We start from the raw sequence: 12,455 nt of genomic DNA, 5'->3' as shown, positions 1-12,455 counted from the left end.
TTAAACGGTTACGGTAGTGTGTACATATTTTTAACATACCATAACGCTAGACGACGAATCAGAATGAGTTTTTCTCTTCTTTCTTGTTACAAACTTATCCATAACTAGAAACTATCACAATCGCACACAGCACAAAAACAATAAACGACAGCACTTACATTAAATTTAACTGCAAGCAACAAAACAAGAACTGAGCGCAAGTAAGGCCAACAATGTACAGTAGTTGGCCTCGGCTAAAGCAGGCGTAGGCGACAGCTAATAGTGCTATTTGTATATCGATGGTTTAAATTTGACGATAGTTATGTTCACTATCGACAGGGCGTATCCCATTTTCGTCGTATAATTAAAAATCAAAATACCTTTGAATTGTACTAGAAGGCAACTAAGTCATGTGTAATTATTTTACTTAGGTGATAGGGATTATGCGGCCTCTCGGACCGCCTCTTTGGTTACTTCCTTGTCACTGTGACGCATTGTTGACACTCATTGTCGCAATGTCTTGTCGTAGACTCTGTATTGCAAAGAATCGTGTCCCCATCTAGGTTTGATTCAGGGAAGGCAGAATGCCGAAAGTTGAGTCATCTGTTGCACTGCTGAAAAAACGTACTGTATGTACACCAACCAAAGGTGCTGAAGTAGTTTTCCGGAAAATTTTTAACTTGAATCATAAAAAATAAAGCACCACATATTCTGTATTCGCTTTGATTTTTCGCTATGCAACTGTTCTCAGACTGTTACAAGGGAGTATTGGTCAATGTATTTGACTATTTCAGATTATAATCTCGCATCACAGCCTGATGAAGAGGTGCTTATCATTCGTTATTGGTCATATTTGTCGGAACACTTTAAAGCTGAGTAACTCACTGCCCGTTGTTCGAAGAATTTGCAGTGATTTAAGACTCCGAATTGTGATTACTAATGTCAGGGAAGCAGAAATTGGCGTTCTTAAATAGTCACCATATTGTGAAATACGAGCCTCAACCATCTGTAGAAGCATTTCGAAATTTTGTATGTTCATCAGCAAGAAATTTCTGAATCCCATTAAAAAAGATTGTACCTTTGTCTTTACAATCTGCAAAAGGCCTAAATCTCTTTCTTGCAAGTGGAGATTCATTTACCAGTGTTATGCATAATTTAAAAGTATCCAAACAAAAATCTCCCCACCATGCAGAGAATTGTGTTCACATGTATGTTTGACTCAAGGAAAGAAGAAAGCGGGATATTCAGCCATATGCTGCGCTGCTGTAAAACTTCTTTTATATCAACGAAGGAAAGCTGCATCCCATGCTGCGTTTTATTTCATGCGTAAGGAATGGAAGCTCACAGTTTTCGGATTCGCATATTTTTTCGCTACACAATTGGTCTGACACGGTTGCACTGAACTGGATGTCACTTAGGCTACATACAAGTCCCCAACCAGTTATACAACCTGGAAAATGAGAACTACAGTCTAACGTGGAATCCGAGTCACCATTCGTTTCAGCCGCATCTCCAGATAATTGAGAGAGGAATGCTAGCTTAAAAGGCAGAGTGAGGAGAAAAGTGACCCCACTGGCATTCGTTTTTATAACCTTTCGAGTTTCTGAAAATGCAATACAGCTAGACAAGCACAGCAATTGTGAGCTAGATTACGCTTTCTGCTCTCACACACGCCACTGCTCTCTGGAGCTACCGCAGCTGTTCAGTAGGTGGTAATGGCGTCGTTTTCACAACTTAACTTTATCATAATTAAGACAACTTGTACGAAATACTTATAAATTTACAAAAATGTGAATCAGTGTATATATTAGTCAAAACCGGATCAAATACGCTACAGTAGTTGCTGAGATTAGCCTGGGCGTACAGACGGACGCGAAGACGCGACTTCAATTAATATACGTACATAGAGATCTGGTATCAGGGTAGCAATGTGAGATTCGCACAAGATAATGATGTTACCGGAAAGTCACTTTTGGTGATAAGGTTTCTGGGAACTCTGTCCGTGCACCAGAGGCAACTGGCCTTCATCTTCAAGATCACCTAGGGGAACGCCTCCATGCGCACGAATGTCGGTCAATTATATATCGTACATTAAAGGTCACGATGTAACCTGGTACTCTATCCATTCATCTTGAGCATTTCTGTGTGATAAAATTGGAGGGATAATAAAGGTCATCCTACTCCTCTATTCTCCCAATTCCCTTTCTCTCAAAGCCAAAGCGAACACATTAGAAAGGAAGGAACTTCTTCCCTCTCCTCACGCTCTCTCTAGTTCAGTAACACGAGCCTCGTTATTCGTGGACCGTTCGCCGTAGTGAGAGGATAATCAGCAACAGAATTCTCCTACTAAGAAATTGGCATCTAGTGTTACCATAATTTATCAGGTAAGGAACTTCGACATTAAAGTTGGCGCTGAATTACTATACTTTAATGACGCCATGGCATATTCTGAAAAATGGCGATATATATTTATGTAATTTAAGCGATAAGGCACTCTGACAGTACACTGTGTGGTTAGTGTGTAGCTGAATTACTAAAACTTAATTATGTCATGGCATATTCAAAAAGACTGTGGTGAATAATATAATTTATGACTCACAACATTTTCATGTTACGTTATGCGGCAGGCACGTTTCTGAATTAAATTAAATTAATGATATAGTGACTGTTTTCTGTCCATCCCGTAGTAATTTGCTGTAGTTTTACAGTTATTCTACAAATACCCACGTTTCCACTCAAAAGTATATGTAAATACATGCTAAGACAATGAGCATTGTGTGATACTTAAACGAATAAAGCTCTATCCCCCGTTAAACAAATATTAGTGTGACATGTCAACAAATTCACAGAAAGCACGCGTTAAACAATTAGCATACCGCAACAACTAAGTACAAAGTCTGCTAGAAATTCGCCCCTCTATTATTAGCATGTGATATCACTACTGAGTGAACCTTGAAGATCTGGGCACTATAAAATTAAAGAAGACAAATAAATAATAATGACGAAAAAAGTCAACACACACAGAACATCGATAAACTGCCCTCTAAGCAATTTCCCTCCCATAGGACAGAAACGTAATTTATTTAAAAACAAACAAATTTTAAAAAATGTAGGCGCCCATGGGCAGTCTAACAGATAGCTGCGTTTGGGTCAACTGATGCCACCGCTCATGTTATACAAGTCACCTCCCGGCTACGCTACAGTCTCCGGACATGATAGTAGGTAGCAGGTCGCAAAAATTTCGGGGCACAAATTGTAATTTCTGTTCTCAGTTTTTCGAACATCGGCCAGGCAGTAGAGACTGGCTCTGGCGATGTGCTAATTAAATAAGCCAGTGGGAACTGTTGTTAACATTGTGTCAAAACAATGCATACAGACTGGGCTTGCGACATCGGCCACAGCCAAGGCGCAGAAATCGCTACTGTTGCAACACAATGTGACAAAGAATGATATAACATTTTGTAGCTCTAAGCACTTGCGTGCTTCCTAGAAAAGCAAAATCACATGCTGCAAATTTAACCGAAACTAGCGACTGGTGCTCGGCCCAGGGCGAGTTAGAAAAAACTGACAGAACAAGTATATGGCAAAACTATTCGACACGCTCTCCTGGCAGGACTACAAAAAAAAAAATGACATGATCGTGTGGCGTTTGACGGCCGGGAAGCCCCATCTGGGGAAGTTCGGCCGCCGTATTGGAAGTCTTATTTCAAATGACACCACACTAGGCGACTTCCGTGTTGGCTATGAAGATGGAATGAAGAGGCCAACACAAAAACCAGGTCACTAGCGACGAGAATCTCCAACCCAGCCAGGAATCGAGCCCAGGCCAGCTGAATGGTAGGCAAACACGTTACCACTCAGCTCAGCAGACAGACGGCAGGACTACAGAAGCGTAGCTATAAGGGTATTAATAATCCAGCTTAGGAGCTCAAATTGTTCGGTCATGTCCCCATTCTGTCTGTGTCTTGAACCGGAGAGAATGATGCCCTTTGAGTCTCACAGAAACCGCAGCTAACATAGGAGATGAAGATTGATTGGTTATCTGTCCGCTGATAAACTCATCGAGTTCCGCCTATAGAGGCGCCATATTTGCGGCGTGGGGGCCGCGGCTCTTGAGGAATCTTCACCAATGAGGGGAGTTGGTGTACGGCCAGGAGTCCTATTCTATATCCTTCATATCGATCGGTGTAGTTGGTTCGTTTCGGTAGTGACGTCATTTTCGGTTCTTTATGGAAATATCCTATTCAGTAAGCTTCTGAGACCTCTTACTGAAAGGTCCTCCCACCGATTTTACGACAATTGTACCGAGAGGTTTTGGATTTCGGTGTGGCCCTGTCAATCAGTGAGCTGCGGTTTATGTACACCTATAATTTGTTATTTTAAACATATTTAGCGGTTTTAGCTTTTTATTTAGTGATTGTGTTACTAAAGAATCACCAGAGGACGCATCCGGTTGGAAAGTGAGTTCATAATAGACTATTTTCATTTGTTAGAAATATGATTAGGTTAGGTTGTTACTGTGAATGAATACATCCAAAAAAAAGTTTTCGGTCAATATTCTCTCAAAATACGTGTTAAAAATAACACGTATTTTGAGAGAATATTTTGCAAATAAGAGTTTAAAGATCATTAAATATCGAGACATCGGCTCTGCTTACGTATATTACATGTATGTGACTTTGTGTAATTTTTCCCACAAATGGTTTAGTTAGTATTTATCGAAACGTGTTTACAACTTTCAAGTAACAATGGAAAGCAATTATGTGAAGCCTGATATAAGAAACCTTCCAAACTATAACGCATTTCGGACTTACGCAGCATCGTTTGGCAACGAAGATAGCCTACGTGGGTGCCTATTCTTTATCTTTCCGCCATTGTGCCGATCGTTTCGGTACTCAAGAGCACCGAACGGTCTAGTACTCGAATTAAACTCCCATCTTTATTCAGTATGCATTTCGGTAGTGATACCGTTCAGGTCTAGAGAACCGAAGCACTGTTGTCGGTTCGCTTCGCGCAAGCCAATCAAAAGCAAGCGGCCGCACATCCGCGCATGCGCACTGCAGCACGGACAGCGCCACGTACACAAGGCGGCTAGCACAGGCGCGCTATCCTTCGTAGTACCGAAAATTGCGTTTACGTTGCCGTAACGCATGACGCCGCATTCCATCTGTAGGGAAGCAGCCTACTCACGCCGTATAAAATTCACATCAGTCTTTCCATTGTGTGCCAGCCTAGTCCGCTGTAACTAGCTCTGACGTCATAAATGTTGCGCAATACTTTAAAAATCAAGTATATAACCTGAAACGTTTCTAGCATGTCAGGAGTAATACTAAATCAATATGTGTTGAATATCAGTTCAATAACTTAACCATTTTCGAAATTTGGATGTTTTTCTGTAAAAATTATTGGCGCAGCAGAAAAGAGCTACAAACTTAAAAATTTATATTTAGATTCCTTTTTCATAATAATTTAGTAGAAACAGTAGTCTGGATCTCGCAAATTAAAATTTTTGTTGAAATTCATGATTTTCTGGTTTTTGTCTTAGAAATTAAGGAAGCAAGATAGATTAAGTAGGTGAATAAATAAGGCTAGGATGTTTAAATTTAAGAAGGGAGATCCGCTATAATCATAAAGATGTGAGAAGTTTCAATTGAATAACTATAAAACTATAGCGATAGCGTATCTCCAAAGGGCAAGTTCAGAGCTCGTCTACTGCATGTAGTGTAATTAATTCTCTCGCCCAAAATATTTGACTTAGCCACGTCAGACTTTTATTATGATTACTTACCTGTGTGCTGATTGCACATTTAAATTGTGAGCTTCATCGGCCGTCAGCAAAGGAAGCAATGATTTATTCGATAACTTAAAGTGGTGCATTACTAGCCCAGCGGCTAGTCGGGAGAGCAATTTTGATCAGGCGTTCCCTTTGCCGTCCGCACCGCGGCTTTATATATAAGAACGCTGCGGGAGAGCAGAAGGCCCCAGTTCTCTCCAGACGCTGAATAGCACACCACCTATGCCGGGAGTCGCGTCGCGTCGGTATCATTGCTATAAACAGCCTCGGATGCCGTAATAAGTTACTCGGGATACGAGTAACCATGAAATCGTTTTCGAGTGAAGTGTTAATTCTGGGATGACTTTAATGATCTATCTTCAGTTTGCGTATGTCGTATTTTCACGTGCTGCCGCGGGATAGACATTCTACCATTATTTAGCGTGGCGTTTGAAGAACATTATTATCAAATTATGGTGAGCATTCACTTAAACATTTGGTTTGAACAGTTATAGTTGCATCAGCGCATTAGACTCTGAACTGCTCTGGTAGTTGGCTTGTGTGGATTCTTTTTGGTCTGTGACTTTCAGAATATAGTGAACATTTTAGAGAGAATCGTTTTTTTTTTTTATGAATCCCAGACAATCTCCTAATTCCTCAGAGCTATAAGCTGTAGCTATAAATGTATTTCTCAGATGAAGTGGGCACTAGGAATTCTAATTACAGGCTTCACGTTTTGTTAATCACTTTCTGGCTGCCAATATTGTAGTTAGAGAGCCAGTGTTGAGAACAGCAAAAGACTGCATAAATAATAGGAACATTTAACGACAATTAATTCCACCCGCCGCCTCACATATGGTTAATCGGCCGGGAAATGCATCTTTTCTACATTACATTGCACATTTATAAACCAACAATAATTTCCATCCGCCGCCCCACACATCGAGCTGACGTGCCCACTTCTCCTTAACGGTATCAGGCGCGGTATATTCATTTCCATAATGAGATTTTCACTCTGCAGCGGAGTGTGCGCTGTTATGAAACTTCCAGACAGATGAAAACTGTGTGCCGGACCGAGACTCGAACTCGGGACCTTTGCCTTTAGCGAGCAAGTGCTCTACCAACTTTTTTTTTTTTAATCTAATGAACCGCTGCAGGAGCAGGACGACGGGTAGGGCAGGGGTCGACACCCGAAGCCTGGCCATCCCGCCACCACGCCCAAGCAACGTGTTCGAGTTCGAGGATCGAAGGATCAGGAAGAGGATGTAGGGGGTTTGTCGATGTTGTTTTATTTATTTATTTATTTATTTATTTATTTAATTTTTATAACATTTTTATATAGATTTATTTTTGTTTCATTACAAAGAAAGATCCTACAACTCCCGTAGTCGTGCGTCCGAGTCGTCTTCTCGTCTGTTGGGAGGGGTTCGCCCCTATTCCGTCCGTAGAGGATCAATATGCTCCAGCATTCTTCTTCATTTTCAGCGTCTCATACCCGGAACGCCCCAGTGAGCAGGAGGATCCGCAAATAATGAACCTAAATAATTTGCGAAACGAGTTCTGTACTTCGGGTGGCGGCTGAAAGCTGCATGTGTCGTCATCAATAGGGACCAAAAGTCGAGTGCGCCTTTGGGAGCATCGCAATAAACTTTTCACTCGAAGGAAGACTTGACCCAAGGACCTTTCGTTCCGCAGCTGCTCACGCTAACCACGACCAACTGAGCTACCCAAGCACGACTCACGCCCCGTCGTCACAGCTTTACTTCTGCCAGTACCTCGTCTCCTACCTTCCAAACTTTACAGAAGCTCTCCTGCGAAACCTAGCAGAACTAGCACTCCTGAAAGAAAGGATATTGCGGAGACATGGCTTAGCCACAGCCTTGGGGATTTTCCAGAAAGCTGCAGAGTGAAAATCTCATTCTGGAAACATCCCCCAGGCTGTGGCTAAGCCATGTCTCCGCAATATCCTTTCTTTCAGGAGTACTAGTTCTGCTAGGTTCGCAGGAAAGCTTCTGTAAAGTTTGGAAGGTAGGAGACGAGGTACTAGCAGAAGTAAAGCTGTGAGGACCGGACGTGAGTCGTGCTTGGGTAGCTCAATTGGTAGAGCACGTGCCCGCGAAAGGCAAAGGTCCTGAGTTTGAGTCTCGTTCCGGCACACAGTTTTAATCTGCCAGGAAGTTTCATCTATTTCCATGATTCTCAGTTAGAATGCGTAGAAATTTTTAGTTTTCCTGACCACATGTTTCCATGCATGCATAGTAACGATATCGTTTTTGACTGTATTCTGCAGATTGTCGTAAAATCCGCATTATGTCATCTTATTCTCATTCACACTGACATCGTGTTTTGGATTTTAGGTTTCGGAAAATGAGTTAGGAATAGTGTGTAGTACCACATTGCACTGATACATCTGTAAAAACACCCGAAAAACTGATTGAGAGTTTCAAAGAAAAAGAAGATAAACAGAATGTGGTTATAGCTCGCTCCGAGAGATCCAAATGATTAAGTAGCCCATTTCCCTATATGATACGTCAACGATTTCGGACTTAGAAACAAAACTCAAAAAACACGTTTTCGAGAGCTCCTGCAGTTCTTCGAAGTTTGTAACATGCATCTCATGGATGAAAATGTTTCGTATATGGTGCTACAGTCTATAAATATTACGGCAGAGATCTTTCATCTCTGTCTACTGTTGTTGAGGATTCGATCGCAGATAAAGACTTGTGACAAGCAAGATTATAAAGATGACTGCTACTAGTTACATTCCCAGTAATTGAAGTTGTGCTCTTAGATTCCTGTCTAACCGCATACTCGGAAATCGCTACATATTCGGAAAAAATGGTGAATTATTTCTGACAAGAAAACATATAAAGGTCACTGTCGGTTGTTTCACTCACAGCAATTTCATCTCCAACAATTTCATATTTCGTATTTTAAACACACAGAAATCACGAAATCATTACTGAGGAAGTGCGCTCTTACATGTAAGTAATATTGCAGAAAAATCTTAACTTACACGAATAACAATGTTTCAGAACGTGCTGTATATATGAAGCGGAAAAAAAAATTACTCCCATCCGTGTGCGAACCCGTGTCTTTATGTATAACATCCACGCGCGATAACCACTTTTTTTCCGACCGAGACTCGAACTCGGGACCTTTGCCTTTCGAGGGCAAGTGCTCTACCATCTTTTTGTCCTTTTTTTTTTTTAAATAAGAGTTTGACACATAAACTGAAAATAAAAGATCAGAGTTTTAACACGAGGGAAGACTTGAACCAAGGACCTCTCTTTTTTTTATATATATATGAAGGAAGGTAGGAGGAACAGAAAACTTTATTATTCACAAAATAAACATAGTACGTCCTGACACATGATAACTGTCCGGGAAGGAACCTTGCTGCCGTCCTACCATGCAGCATGAAATAACAACAAAATCAAAGTGGGGCCACCTCCGGCACCCTAAAGAAAAGTATTTATGGATATGAACACAAAATTTGAAGTACATCCATTTGCTAACTGTTCAAGCCTGTGTTTTTCGTAGGTCGCATACTCGCATAGTGTTCTTAGTCGATCACATTACTTGGTCGGTTTCACAACGAAAGCACCGCCGCTCATCCTTGCGCACCCGGCACACCCCAAGTATATGGCGGGTCCGCAAAAACCGTTACTAGGAAATTGGCATACCAATCCTTGTACTTTTGTAGCCGTAATAGTTTCGTGTGTCCATCTTGCAAGTAGTGCCAATAATCCAGGACGTTCAGTAAGTTCGTACGTGTGTCTCTATAGATGTAATGGACCGTCATACCTGTGATCCACGCCACTGCGTTCGTCTTATGACGCGGAAAGTACGTTTCCTCTGGAAAAAAGACTATTTCAGAACAGACTGCTGTATAGATAGTGCGCCGCATGAACGCTATGATCTTTCTTGCGAGAGTCCAGACAGCCAATGCCTCGCCGCAGACCAGCCGATGGTCGTCCGTATCCAGCACGCCGCATTGGTGACACAAGGGCGAATCCGCCAAATGTATTGCGTACTTTTTATCATTTGTCGGTTGACGACAATGTACCATGTTGATCTGACTGATGTAGGTAGGTGGGAGTGGTGGACCGTGCGCCACACCACGTGCCAATTAGCAGCTGGATGTTTGCGTTCCATCCTATTCCGGGCGATCTGTCGAAGAAGCAGATGGTACACGTCCTTCGATGTCGACTGTCGGGTCGTCGGTAAACGCTCTCGAACGTAACTGTGTTCCACGATGAACGTGCGCACATACGTTAAAGGGGGCGATATATGGCCGACACTGACTGGAGGAAGATGCGATGTTGGTACGAGTTCTTCGATGATCGTCCCCGTAAGCGAGTGATTCCTGTTGCGTCACCGTTTGAGCATAGTATTAATATACATGGCACGCGCCTTCTCGTGCACGTTCACTAAACCAACGCCCCCCTCTCGCGCTGGGAGGGTAAGCGTGTTGTACTGTACCTTAAAGAGTTGTCCCAGGCACACATAGTACCCAAAAGCCGCCTGAATCCTCATAGCCATCGTGCGCGTCATGGGGAGAAGGTGTGTCAGGTGGCACATCATGGGCGCGAGATAAAGGTTGACGAGTAACACTCGCTGCAGCATATCCATCGACCGTAGAGCGTTTAGTCGTACTGCCGTGCGGACTCTGAGTAACAGTCTTCGGTAGTTGTCCGCAGCCGTTCTCGCTGTCTCTTTATGAAAGGTGATACCCAAACAGCGGAGGGTTTCCACCGCAGGTAAGGGTCCTTCCGTTCCTGGTTCTAGTCCACGCCCCACATGCATGAATTGTGATTTTCGGTAGTTGACAACACTGCCAGCTGCCATCCCATACGTCTGTAGCCAATCCAGTGCTATTTGAGTCTCCCTCCCATTCCGTACGAGGAACACAATATCATCCGCGTATGCTCTGCATTTGAATGACAAATGCCGTAGGGAGATCCCGGTAAGACGGCGGCGAAGGCCTGCGAGGCACGGTTCTAAGGCGATCGCATAAAGGAGGATCGACGAGGGGCAACCCTGTCTCATTGATCTTAAGATCTTAAAATACTCAGTTCTCCCTCCGTTGACCACCATCGCTGATCTGGCGCCGTGCAACAGTCGCATCACAGTATTGGTCAATAATGGCGAGACACCCATCCTGTTCATCACCGCCGCAAGGTACACATGATCCACGCGATCAAAAGCATGATCGAAATCTACTGCAACCATCGGCCCCCGGAGGCGGCATGCATCCGCGAGGGCCACGACGTCACGATAGTCTCCCAAGGCGGTGTGGATATTACTGATGCCGCCAAGGCAAGTCTGATCGGCATGTATTCGATTCTCCAGCGACGTTTTGATACGACTTCCCAGGACGCGCATGAAGATCTTGTAGTCACTATTAAGGAGGGTCAAAGGGCGATAATCACAAGGCCGTTTGCAACCACGGGGCTTCGGTATTGGTATCATGAGCCCTTCCGTGAATTGAATGTGAACCGGTACTTCTTGCCGCAGAAGCTCATTAAACATACATAGCCACATCGGTGTCATAATGGTCACAAAGGCACGGTAAAATTCCAACGGGAATCCGTCTGGACCTAGGGACATGTTGCAAGCACCTCGTGTAATCGCTTCCTCCAGCTCTTCACACGTAATTTCAGATAACCCGTCCCCTTCCACGTTCACACTCGTCGCGTCTGGGATCTCTTCCTGGACGTTCCCCAGCTCCCTCTGACCCTCCCTGCTGCTCGCATAGAATCTGCTAAAATGATCCGTGAACGCCTGTGCTATGCCCCTTTGTATTGTAAAACGACGGCCATCGCCGAGATCGATCTCATGTATTAAATTCCTGCGTCTTCTTCGTCTTTCCTTTATCACATAATGCATCGAGGGAACCTCGTTGGGCAGGAAATCCTGCGACCTCACGCGTATCATCGTACCTGCCATCCTCTGCGTCGCAAGTTGTACCAGCTTCGCCTTAACTCGGTGGACGGCCGTCTGGCGTTCTGGTGTAGGTGGTTGAGCTAACAGTTCCCGGAGAGCCGTAAAGTAAAACTCAGTGGTCGTGCGCTGCCATTGAGAAACCTCCTTCCCATAACCTATTAACGTCCTCCGTAAAGCTGGCTTCTCGCACTCGATCCACCACTGCAGGACAGAACCGAAAGAATTTCGTCGACGGAGGCAGCCATGCCACGCGTCCTCCACCATGCGTCGGCATTCTGCATCTCGCAGGTGGGAGACGTTCATCTTCCAATTACCCCTCCGTCTCCACACCTGCTGTCTATCAAGGTTAACGGTACAAATATATGCCTCGTGGTCTGTAAACGCTGTCGGCCATATTTCTGCGTCCACCGTCGACATTGCTAACGCCCTAGAAACGTAGATTCGGTCCAAACGGCCCGCGGAGTGGCTAGTAAAAAATGTATATCCTGGTTGGTTGTGATACTTCAGGTCCCATGTATCGACTAATTCCATCCCGTTGATCAGCTCTCTAAGTTCTTGGCTAGTTGTATAGTTAGGTTGTTGGTCCTTTCTGTCGAGCACACAATTAAAATCTCCGCCGAGTATGCAACCATCGTATTGTCCCTGGAACAACGGTGTAACCTCATGGGCGTAAAAATCTGCTCTGTCCCTTCTCTTATCCGAGCCTGACGGTGCGTGTATGTTGATCAAACGTATTCCACCTATGGTCACGGCC

The sequence above is a fragment of the Schistocerca cancellata genome, chromosome 4 (genome assembly GCF_023864275.1).
Source record: "Schistocerca cancellata isolate TAMUIC-IGC-003103 chromosome 4, iqSchCanc2.1, whole genome shotgun sequence".
Classification (NCBI taxonomy): domain Eukaryota; kingdom Metazoa; phylum Arthropoda; class Insecta; order Orthoptera; family Acrididae; genus Schistocerca; species Schistocerca cancellata.
Note: the sequence above shows the minus strand (reverse complement) of the source record.